Raw genomic sequence first — 12,924 nt, 5'->3', positions numbered from 1 at the left:
ATGTAAAGCACAGTGAATGCACACAAATATATTATACTCCTGGACAGGTGGCAGATCTTATCTGTGTTTTTAGAACTTGTGCATACATGTGTTACAGGGGGGCTGCCGGGCTGTTATAGGGAAAGCCCTGCAGTGCTGGGAGCAGAAAATGTACATTGGGTCATCCGACTCCGCACACCCAAGTTCCTTCTGAGTCATTGTGCTGTGTCCGGTTTAATACTGAAAAGATAAAGCTGGAGAACTCCCCAGTGGCCCCAATCTCAGAGAGCATCTAGCTTTTTATACAATTTAATTCTGCTTGGGTACAGAAAAGCATGCTGTCCATTAGCAAAGCATTAGGTTTCAGCACCTGGAGCACCAAGCCCCCCTTCCCCTTTCACACTGACCCTCCCAGTAACCCTAATGCCGCGTACACACGACCGGACTTTCCGGCAGACTAGGTCCAACGGTCTTTCCGACTGACTTTCGGCAGAGTTCCGACAGACTTTCCGAACGAGCGGACTTGGCCACACACGAACGGACTAAGTCCGTTCATTTTGAACGTGATGACGTAAACGGGACAAAACAAGGAAGTTCAATAGCCAGTAGCCAATAGCTTCCCTTGCGTCATATTGGTTCGTCGGACCAGCACACAGACGAACGGTTTTCCCGATTTTAGTCTGTCGGATTTGATTCTGTCGGATAGATTTGAAACGTTCTATTTCTAGGTCCGTCTGATTTTTTTTTTCGAAAAACGATCGGACTAGCCCACACTAATCCCTTCGGACCTAGTCTACCAGAAAGTCCGGTCGTGTGTACGCCGCATAACACTAACTTCTCATGTAACCCTAACACAAACCCTCACACTAACCCTCCTTGTCATCCTCAAACTAGCCTTCTCTGTGCTCCTAACACTAACCTTTACCTAAACCCTAACACAATCCCTCCCTGTAACCCCAACACTAACCTTTACTTTAACACTAAACCTCCCTGTAACCCTAACATCAACCTTTATTTTAACCCTAACACTAACCCTCCCTGTCATCCTAACACTAACCCTCCCTGTCATCCTAACACTAACCCTCCCTGTCATCCTAACACTAACCCTCCCTGTCATCCTAACACTAACCCTCCCTGTCATCCTAACACTAACCCTCCCTGTAATCCTAACACTAACCCTCCCTGTAATCCTAACACTAACCCTCCCTGTAACCCTAATGCCGTGTACACACGGTCAGAATTTTGGCCAGCAAAAGACAGATGAGAGCTTTTAGTCGGAAAATGCGACCATGTGTATGCTCCATCGTTATTTTGCTGTTCGAATTTCCGCCAGCAAAAGATTGAGAGCAGGTTCATAATTTTTCCAATGGAAAAAGTTTCTATCGGAAATCCCGATCGTATGTATGCAATTTCGACGCGCAAAAACTCACACATGCTCAGATTCAACTACGAGACGGAAGCTATTGGCTACTGGCTATTGAACTTTCTTTTTCTAGTCCCGTCGTAAGTATTGTACTTCACTGCATTCTTGAAGGTCGGAATTTGGTGTGACTGTGTGTAGGCAAGACAGCTTGAGCAGAATTTCGTCGGGAAAACCATCAGAGCTTTTTCCCACCAAAATTCCGATAATGTGTACGCAGCATTACACTAACGCTCCCTTTAACCCTAACACCAACCTTTATATAACTATTGCCACCTACACTCGATCTCACATTCTGACAACAAAATCAATTTTTTTTCCAACGGATATTGGCTCAAACTGGTCTTGCATACACCCGGTCACACAAAAATTACAAATATCAAGAACGCGGTGAGGTACAACACGTACGACGAGCCGAGAAAAGTGAAGTTCAATAGCCGGTGCGGCTCTTCTGCTTGATTCCGAGCATGCGTGGAATTTTGTGCATCGAAATTGTGTACACACGATCGGAATTTCCGACAACGGATTTCCAGATCTCAAATTTTGTTTGTCAGAAATTCCGAAGAAAAATGTCTGATGGAGCCTACACACGGTCGGAATTTCGAACCACAAGGTCCCATCGAACATTTGTTGTTGGAAATGCCGACCGTGTGTACGCGGCATAAGACTGAATTGAGCGATTTTCTTTCTTGCAACCCCTGGTTGCAGGAAAGAAAATTGCATCATCTCCGGCGCACTTTACACTAACCCTCTTTGTAACACTAATACTCTGTAAAGTAAACTCTTGTTTAACAATTTGTCTCTTCTGCAATTAAGATCTTCTGCCCTGAAGACCAAGCTTTCTCTGTTGAAACAACTGCTGGTGCTGGGGCACTGGTCTTAAGATCTAAACTTTTACTGTGTAAAGTTATCCAAAGAATGACATTACAGGCCCAGTACTCTAGGTGCCCACAGTACTCTGAAGGCAGGGCTGGACTTACCATTGGGCTTGACTCCAGTAGGGGGCCCCCGTGGGCCCTGCTGAGATACATAGGCTCGGCTCGGCTCCGCTCACAGGCATGCCCAGTCCTGCCCTATGATGGACATAACACAGGGACTGGGTGTGACTGTGAGCCGAGCCGAGTACACTGCTCAGGACTGCAAGAGGACCCAAGAGCCGCCGAGAGGACCCGAGAGCCGCCGAGAGGACCCGAGAGCTGCTGAGAGGACCCGAGAGCCGCCGAGAGGACCCGAGAGCCTCTTGGTGGCGCCATTTTTAAACTACAAGACTGCAATGACAAGGCTGCAATAACATTGGACAAGGCTGCAGATGGATGGGCAAGGCTGCAGATGGACACTGATAAGATTGCATTGATGGGCATTTAAATGTTTTTTCCTTAAACTTCCCTCCTAAACTTGGGGTGCGTGTTATACGCAGATAAATACGGTAATGTATAGAAGGTAGGGCCCGGAAGTGACTCAAGCCCAGGGGCCCCCACCACCCTAAGTCCTGCCCTGTCTGAAGGTAACAAAGAACATTTCCATTATTATCGCAAGCCCACTTTGCTGCTGAGAAAATCAAAGCTTGACATATACATTTTTTTTTGTTTACACAAATCACATAATTGAATCACTAAAAATTCAGAGATCGCCAAAGGAATTAATCCTTTTGGATGGTGGGAGCCCTTTTTAATGGGTACAGTAGCTGTGCAGATATGGGAACTCAGCACAGAGATGGTGGGGATGCCTCATAATGGGCACAGCAGGTGTACAGACCCGGGAACTCAGCACAGGGATTGTGGAGACCACTTATAATGGACACAGCAGTTCTACAGACCCAGGAATGCAGCTCAAGGAGGGTGGGAACCCCTCATAATGGACACAGCAGGTGTACAGGCCCAGGAACTCAACACGGGGATGGTGGGAAACCCTCATAATGGGCACAGCAGGTGTACAGACCCAGGAACTTAACACAGTGATGGTGGATACCCTTTATAATGGGTACAGCAGGTGTACAGACCCAGGAACTCAGCACCAGGATGGTGGGGACCCCTCATAATGGGCACATCAGGAGGGCAGGTGTACAAACTCAGGAACTCAGTACAGAGATGCAGGAAATTGTCAGATGTTTACCACTGTAGCATCCATCGGGGGCTGAAATATCAACTTTGTGTGAACTGCACCTTTGGTCAGATCTAAATAACATTCTACCAATAATACCCACATAACACACTGCTGATTCCATATTTTCAAAACAATACACAGAAATCTGAATTCTTGGAATGCTGATTGCAGATAACCCTGCATGTTACTCCTTCGTGTTTCAGAGCTTACAGTGTCATCTTGTGACTGTCTCGCCTCGGAAAACAAGGGTCCTTTATGATTCTTCAAATACATCCTAGCCCAGTGATGGCGAACCTTGGCACTCCAGATGTTTTGGAACTACATTTCCCATGATGCTCATGCACTCTGCAGTGTAGCCGAGCATCATGGGAAATGTAGTTCCAAAACACCTGGGGTGCCAAGGTTCGCCATCACTGTCCTAGCCCCTCTGTGTTGCAAAAATCAAGTATTCCAGGCTACTGATGCCAAGCAAATATGTTATATAAGGACAACTTAAGCAATAATAATAAATTATAATTATGCTTCAGCTATTCTGGGTACAAATGCCTTCCAAAAAATAAAAGACTTTGCAATTTTGATGGGTTCACCTGATACACAACCAGAGAAGGACCTGGAACCTGTGGCCCAGGGGCCAAACACAACCAGGTACCTCTTTCAATCTTCAAAGAAAGTGTTCCATGTAAACTGTGGTGAGCGCAGTGTTACCACGTTATGTATTGACACATCTCCTTTAGACCTCAGTCAATCTGGCCAGTATGGACACCTGCTGAATAAGCGGCCTCCCCAGACAGCTTAACTCTCCAATAAAAAGCAGAAATTTAATTCAACATAATTTTACTTGAAAAAATAAAGTACAAGGATGTTCACCGGTCAAATCAAAGTGTAAAGAGACAATGATGTGCCTATTATAAAGGCTGTTAACTACTTGTGTAGACATGAAGAAGAAGGGAAGGGTCTAACTAGCCCCAACATACAGGTAAACTAGAATATGCCATTTCAGAACTACAGTGATAACAAGTTGTAGTTTTATTGCAAAGGTACACAATAAGTATTCCAGAACACACAGTGAAAAGCGAGTGCTCTTAAAGGACACGATTTATTGGGGGCACACCTCCATATCTTCCAGCGTTAGGTTTCTTTGAGGCTTTTGGTCACACGACTTGTCAGGGCCACGAAATGTATTGGCTCTGAAAGACTTCCCTCTGTCGGGTCTGAATGGGGAGCATATAGATTTGTAATGTTCATCCTATGTCACTGTCTGTAGGTCTGGCCTAGATCAATGTCTAAATGATTAAGTATCTCCATGTAGTGCCACCGACCCATCATATCTTAACCACTTCAATACAGGGCACTTTCGCCCCCTTCCTTCCCAGCCCAATTTTCAGCTTTCATCGCTCTCGCTCTTTCAGTGACAATTGCGCAGTCATGCTACACTGTACCCAAATGAAATTTTTATCATTTTGTTCACATAAATAGAGCTTTATTTTGGTGTTATTTATTCACGACTCCGTTTTTAATTTTTTGCGATATAAGCGCAAAAAAATCGGAAATTTGAAAAAAAAAACAATATTTTCTTTTTTCTATTTTAAAAGAAATCCAATAAAATCAAATTTTGTCATAAATTTAAGCCAAAATGTATTCTGCTACATGTTTTTGGTAAAAAAAAATTCCGTTAAGTGTATAATAATTGGTTTGTGTGATCACGGACATATGTACGCAAATGATCATGTACATATGTGTGCAAGTGATCACGTATATATGTGTGCAGATAATCATTGGGACATGTGATTTTAGTGGGACATATGTGGGGTACATGTTTTTATTATTAGGGACATGTGCTTTTATTATTTGGGGACATGTGTGTTATGGGGACATATGTGGGGACATTGTGTTTATACTGTGTGTTGTGTGTTTACACTAGACTGATGATCAGTGAGTAAAAAGCTGTAAAAAACAGCTCATACTCACTGATCATCAGCCGGCTGCAGCGATCTGCTCTCCTCTCCTCAGCGATGACTTCTGTGTGAGGAGAGGAGGAGCCGATTGCCTAGCAACCGGCTGTTTGTTTACATCACATGACGGCCATGATTTGACACGGCCGTCATGTGATCAGGAGGGCCAATCACAGAGCCCTCCTGCCGATCTGAGATGAGCCGTGTCCGGGTGACACGAGCACATCAGGATCGTGCCGCTGCGCGGGCACGCGCGCGCGCGATCCCGCTCCTTATAAAGGACGTTCCTGAACGCCCTATCAGAAGTAGATGGTTCCCACCCGGCCAATGCACATATACGTGTTCTAAAGCCTGTGCTGCAGAATCCCCCCAGCCAGCCCTTTTTCTTACCCAGAGTTGGGCTTTAACTTCCCCTGGTAATTTGAACATTCCATTTTATTTGTGTCCACACAATCTATCACTTGCCTATATGGCCTTGTTCGCATGTGGGATACTATACTGTATGCCCATGCAGGGCCATGTTCACCTGCATGGGGATGCACAGGTGTTCCAGGCAGTGTGCAGGCAATCCTGTTCATGTCAATTGGGATGTAGCAGCTGCATATGGAGACAGACACTACTCCCAATCTGACACTTTCTGCAGATGTCAGACTGGGAGCAGCATCTGTGTCCCAAATGACATCAGTGGGAACCAGTGGCGGCTGACAACACTGCCGCCCTGGTTGCCGGCTCGCCCACCAGGCCCCCATTAGCCCCGCACTTACCCCTTGCAGGTCACAGCTGCATCAGCGGCTTCCCCTTTTGTCTCCTCTGTGTCCCAGACATCGCTTCCCCTCCCGGCCAATGGGGTCTTTGGACTCCCGGCCAATGGGGTCTTTGGACTCCCGGCCAATGGGGTCTTTGGACTCCAGGCCAATGAGGTCTTTCGACTCCCGGCCAATAGGGGTCTTAGGACCCACTTCCTGATTGGCCAGGAGGAGAAACAGGAAGACATTAGCAAATATTAATTCGCTATTGTCACACAACAGGGTCGGCTCAGGGCGCAGTGCTCTGTGCCCCGAGCCCACCCTCAAGTAGAACCTCGGACTCTAATTACGTGCTTCAAAAAAAATAAAATCCAAAGAAATCTATGCGTCCGGCGCCCTACAAGTAGGATTGGAAGTAGGGTTGCCACCTCATCCCTTTAAACCCGAACACATATGAATTATACAGGTTCTGAGGCTAATTTAACCACTTGCTTACTGGGCACTTAAACACCCTTCCTGCCCAGACCAGTTTTCAGCTTTCGGTGCTCTCACACTTTGAATGACAATTACTCAGTCATGCAACACTGTACCCAAATGAATTTTTTGTCCTTTTTTTCCCACAAATAGAGCATTCTTTTGGTGGTATTTGATCACCTCTGGGGTTTTTATTTTTTGCGCTATAAATGAAAAAAGACCGAAAATTTTGAAAAAAAACGCATATTTCTTTGTTTCTGTGACAGAATTATGCAAATTATTAATTTTTCTTCATAAATTTTGGCCACAATTTATACTGCTACATATCTTTGGTAAAAATAACCCAAATTAGTGGATATTATTTGGTCTTTGTGAAAGTTAGAGAGTCTACAAGCTGTGGTGCGAATCGCACAAAATTGATCACATCTGATGTACTGGTGGCCTATCTCACTTCTTGTGACCCGAACAAGTCAGGAAAGTACAAATACCCCCCAAATGACCCCTTTTTGGAAAGTAGACATTCCAAGGTATTTAGTAAGAGGCATAGTGAGCTTTTTGATGTTGTAATTTTTTTCCCACAATTCTTTGCAAAATTAAGATTTTTCATTTTTTTTTCTCCACAAAATTGTCATTGTAATAGGTTATTTCTCTCACATGGCATGTGTATACCACAAATGACACCCCCAAAAAATTCTGCTACTCCTCCTGAGTATTACAATACCACATGTGTGGGACTTTTTCACAGCCTGGCCACATAGAGAGGCCCAACATGCAGGTAGCGCCATCATGTGTTCTAGGAACATAAATTACACATCTAACTTGTTGACTATTTATTACACTTTTGAAGCACCAGGACAATGACACGTGACACTGATGACAGATGGCACTGATACGTGGCAATGATGACACTTATACGTGGCACTGATGACACGTGGCACTGATGACACGTGGCACTGATGACACGTGGCACTGATGACAGATGGCACTAATATGTGGCACTGATAACAGATGGCACTAATATGTGGCACTGATGACACGTGGCACTGATGACACGTGGCACTAATACGTGGCACTGAAGACACGTGGCACTAATACGTGGCACTGATGACAGATGGCACTAATACGTGGCACTAATACGTGCCACCGATGACAGATGGCACTAATACATGGCACCGATGACGCGTGACACTGATGACAGATGGCACTGATAAGTGGCATTGATGACACGTGACACTGACAACAGATGGCACGTGACACTGACAGGTGGCACTGATGACAAATGGCACTGATACGTGGCACTGATGACAGATGGCACTAATACGGGGCACTGATGACAGATGGCACTATGTGGCACTGATGACACGTGGCACTGATGACAGATGGCACTTATACGTGGCACTGATGACAGATGGCACTGGGGACAAATTGCACTGACAACAGATGGCACTGACAACAGATGGCACTGGGGGCAGGTGGCACTGGGGGCAGGTAGCACTGGGGTGGATGGCACTGGGGGCAGGTAGCACTGGGGTGGATGGCACTGGGGGCAGGTAGCACTGGGGTGAATGGCACTGGGGTGGATGGCACTGGGGCGGATGGCACTGCTGGGGGAGGATGGCACTGCTGGGGGAGGATGGCACTTTTTTCCTTTTTTTTTTTACCTCGAGGCAGAACGGCTGCCGCTGCAGCCGTTCATCTCTCCCCTCTCACACTGTCTGTGTGAGGAGGGAGAGCGGCGCTGAGAGATGATCTCATATGTTTACATATGAGATCATCTCCCATTGGACACGCCGATCACGCTGTAAACGGCCGCTGTGATTGGCCGTTTACAGCGATCTGTGTTTGCCTGTCCCCGGGGGACACGGAGAACACAGAACTTCCGCGATGCGCGCCCGCGGCGGCGCGCATCGCGGAAGTAAACATCAGGACGTCCAGGGACGACCACCCGGACGAACGCGCCTGCTCTACGGCCGTCATTCGGCTATAGGGCGGGCGCGAGGTGGTTAATGCAGAGAAGGCACCAAGTGAGTTTACTTACCACCGTAACCACTTTCAGACCGGACCATTTTGCTGGCTTAAGACCAGACCACGATTCGGCGCTGCGTTGCTTTAACTGACAATTGGGGGGTCGTGTGACGTGGCTCCCAAACAAAATTGACATCTTTTTTTCCCACAAATAGAGCTTTCTTTTGGTGGTATTTGATCACCCCTGCGGTTTTTATTTTTTGCGCTATAAACAAAAATAGAGCGACAATTTTGAAAAAAAAAACGCATTATTTTTTACTCTTTGCTATAATAAATATCCCCCAAAAATATATAAAAAAACATATTTTTTCCTCAGTTTAGGCCGATACGTATTCTTCTACATATTTTTTCGTAAAAAAAAAATCACAGCAAGGGATTATTGATTAGTTTGCACGAAATTTATAGTGTTTACAAAATAGGGGATAGTTTTATGGCATTTTTATTAATAACTTTTTTTTTTACTAGTAATGGTGGCGATCAGCGATTTTTTTTTTTTTATTGTGACTGTGACATTATGGCGGACACATCGGACATTTTTGACACATTTTCGGGACCATTGTCATTTATACAACAATCAGTGCTATACAAATGCACTGATTCCTGTGTAAATGACACTGGCAGTGAAGGGGTTAACCAGGGGGTGGCAGTATAGGGGTTAGGGGCGTGTGGGGTGTGTCTTAGGGGCGTGTTACTAACTGTGGGGGGCTGGGCTATGTCTTAGTGAACACTGATCTCTGCTCCAATCACAGGGAGCAGAGATCAATATCACTTGTTGCTAGGCAGAATGGGAAGATGCTGTTTACATTGGCATCTCCCCGTTCAGCCTCCCCGTGAGACGATCGCGAGTGTCCCCGCGCCTATCGAGTCCGCGGGACCCACGACCGGATTCATTGGGTTCCCGACCGGCGGCAGCGCTCACGCAATGGCAGGGCGGCAAATACAAATGGATGTACCTGTACGCCAATTTGCCTGCCCGTGCCATTCTGCCGACCTACATCGTGGAAGTGGTTAATCAGCCACAGAGCCTGTGTAATTCATATGTGCTCGGGTTTAAAGGGATGAGGTAGCAACCATAATCGGAAGTACTCTTAGTACTTCCAAAAAAGGTGAAACGAGGGGTGGAGAGGTGGTCTTTCGTTTAAGACCACCCCAAAAAATTGGGTGGAACTCCGCTTTAAGACATCTCTAACATGTTTCCAAATTATCCCCTTTTATTTTATATAGATCAACAGAGCTCCAGTACCATCTCATCATCATTTTATAGTTTCTTTCCTTATATTTTGTCACTACCGAAAGTTTATGTATTACTTGAAATGCTTTCTTCCACTCTGGCAACAAAATTGGCCTCTCTATTTCAAGTTCCTATTTCTTCATATAGATGTTATTTCTCCCAAAGACCTAGAAGGAAGTAGAAGCTTATATATAGCTGATAAATTACGTGTCGGTTTCTGTTCTTGTATTAGAATTTGCTTAAAATCACTTAGTGGTGCATCAATCAGGGGAATTTGTAAATTTGTTCTAATGCATGTATATAATTGATAGTATTGCATCCATTTTTGTTCTTGTCTATACCCCAGCTCAGCTAGTCGAGCTGGGGTATAGACAAGCTCAGCTAGTCGAGGAATCGTACCATACACTAAGGTCTGCACTATCCTTGTATTCTCTGACCTCTTCCATTTAATAAAATGTATAGCAGAGGTGGACTGATAACTCATGGGGCCCCTGGGCAATAGGAGATTATGAGGCCACACAGTATACACAAACACACACACACAGTATACAATCACACAGTATACACAGACATGTTTCTTTTGGCTGAGAAGGTACTGGAGAGGTGGGGCAGTTATAATCTCAGGATTTTTAGATGAAAAGGATGTCGGTAAGGGACATTTCAGAGACAGATGTAAATAAAACACAGATTTTTACATACTGTCCCTGGTTTTACTGAGGCTGACAACCCTGATGGGGCCCCCTAGTGGCCCGGGGCCCTCGGGCAGTGCCCGAGTGGCCGAATTGTCAGTCCACCCCCGGTGTATAGCTTCTAGTGCTGGTGGGAATTCGGGGTTAGAAAATAGTGGGGTCGTAGGCCCATCCATTGTAGAGAGGCATTTCCTTTTGATCATTGTATCCCATATCTTTAATGTTGATCTCACAAAAATTGTTAGGTCTTTTTTTCCCAGGTCGAAACTGTGATTTAACCCATGGGAGTGATTTAAGCTGTAAAGAAATAATGGGGGTTATCTACAAAAGGCAAATCCACTTTGCACTGCAAGTGCACTTGGAAGTGCAGTTGCTCTAAATCGAAGGGGTAGATCTGAAATGAGGGGGAAGTTCTGCTGATTTTATCATCCAATCATGTGCGAGCTAAAATGCTGTTTTTTTTACTCTCCTTGCATGTCCCCCTCGGATCTACAGCGACTTTACTTTCAAGTGCACTTGCAGTGCAAAGCGGATTTGCCTTTCATAAATAACCCCCCAAATCTTCTTCAAGGGTTACCCATTGTTTAAATTTCGCATTATGAAAAAAAATCAATAATCCTAATTATAGATGCTGCAATTCTGTGAATATGTTATAAAGTCCGGAACGGCAAGACCTCCATTCTCTTTTGTTCTAATTAGGATTTCTCTTTTTATCCGTGATGATTTTTGAGCCCAAATAAAGCTTCCTATGGCTTTGCGTAATTGTGTCATTGACCAATTATGGACCGCCGCACACGGACCGATATAAGTCCTTATTTGAAGAGGAATATCGTTGTTATGGCAGCAGCTAGCTGTCATAACCCCCGTATTCTCTTCTTCAGCCAGCAGTCCACTTTCCGATAATAGTGGTCTCACTGCAAGATCACTTTTATCGGTGGCGCGAGATGCCCCCCCCCCCACCTGCTGCGCTCTGGTGCCCCCCGCCGCTTACCGGAGTCGTTGGTAGCGGCGGAGGCGATTGGATATTCTCCCTTGCTGGGTATGGAGATGAATGAGGGGGAAGATGGCCCCCACCCGTCTCCATATCATTGCAGGGCGGAAGCGACGTCAAAACGTCACTTCCGCCCATAGCTCTTAAAGGGCCATTTAAAAAAAAAAAAAAATGTAAATGACAATTTAATTTTTTATTGTATTTTAGTGTAAATATGAGATGTGAGGTCTTTTTGACCCCCCAGATCTCATATTTAAGAGGTGCTGTCATGCTTTTTTTTTTTTCTATTACAAGGGATGTTTACATTTCGTGTAATAGGAATAAAAGTGACACAATTTTTGTTTTTTTAAAAGAACAGTGTAAAAATAAAAAACAAAAGGTAAAATAAATAATAAAAACATAAATCCAATTTTTAAACGTACCCTGTCCCGCCGAGCTCGCGTATAGAAGCGAACGCATACTTGAGTAGCTCCCGCATATGAAAACGGTGTTCAAACCACACATGTGAGGTATCGCCACCATCGGTAAAGCGAGAGCAATAATTCTAGCCCTAGACCTCCTCTGTAACCTGTAGAAGCCCACTTTGCTGCTGAGAAAATCAAAGCTTGACATATAAATTTTTTTTTGTTTACACAAATCACATAATTGAATCACTAAAAATTCAGAGATCGCCAAAGGAATTAATCCTTTTGGATGGTGGGAGCCCTTTTTAATGGGTACAGTAGCTGTGCAGATATGGGAACTCAGCACAGAGATGGTGGGGATGCCTCATAATGGGCACAGCAGGTGTACAGACCCGGGAACTCAGCACAGGGATTGTGGAGACCACTTATAATGGACACAGCAGTTCTACAGACCCAGGAATGCAGCTCAAGGAGGGTGGGAACCCCTCATAATGGACACAGCAGGTGTACAGGCCCAGGAACTCAACACGGGGATGGTGGGAAACCCTCATAATGGGCACAGCAGGTGTACAGACCCAGGAACTTAACACAGTGATGGTGGATACCCTTCATAATGGGTACAGCAGGTGTACAGACCCAGGAATTCAGCACCAGGATGGTGGGGACCCCTCATAATGGGCACATCAGGAGGGCAGGTGTACAAACTCAGGAACTCAGTACAGAGATGCAGGAAATTGTCAGATGTTTACCACTGTAGCATCCATCGGGGGCTGAAATATCAACTTTGTGTGAACTGCACCTTTGGTCAGATCTAAATAACATTCTACCAATAATACCCACATAACACACTGCTGATTCCATATTTTCAAAATAATACACAGAAATCTGAATTCTTGGAATGCTGATTGCA

At 45.2% G+C, this 12,924-nt stretch overlaps 1 protein-coding gene and 1 long non-coding RNA gene across 2 annotated transcripts in view; both read left to right on the top strand.

Annotated features, from left to right (window-relative positions):
• The window catches only part of LOC143923946 (uncharacterized), a 281,712-nt gene that overhangs the window by 188,554 nt on the left and 80,234 nt on the right, over positions 1-12,924 (top strand). The window lies entirely within an intron of this gene.
• The window catches only part of SLC11A1 (solute carrier family 11 member 1), a 106,281-nt gene that overhangs the window by 16,101 nt on the left and 77,256 nt on the right, over positions 1-12,924 (top strand). The gene's annotated exons all lie outside the window — the stretch shown is intronic.

Source organism: Lithobates pipiens, unplaced genomic scaffold (genome assembly GCF_037356315.1).
Source record: "Lithobates pipiens isolate NorthernLeopardFrog02 unplaced genomic scaffold, aLitPip1_a1.2 Scaffold_22, whole genome shotgun sequence".
Taxonomy (NCBI): domain Eukaryota; kingdom Metazoa; phylum Chordata; class Amphibia; order Anura; family Ranidae; genus Lithobates; species Lithobates pipiens.
Note: the sequence above shows the minus strand (reverse complement) of the source record. Positions and strands in the feature narration are given on the sequence as shown.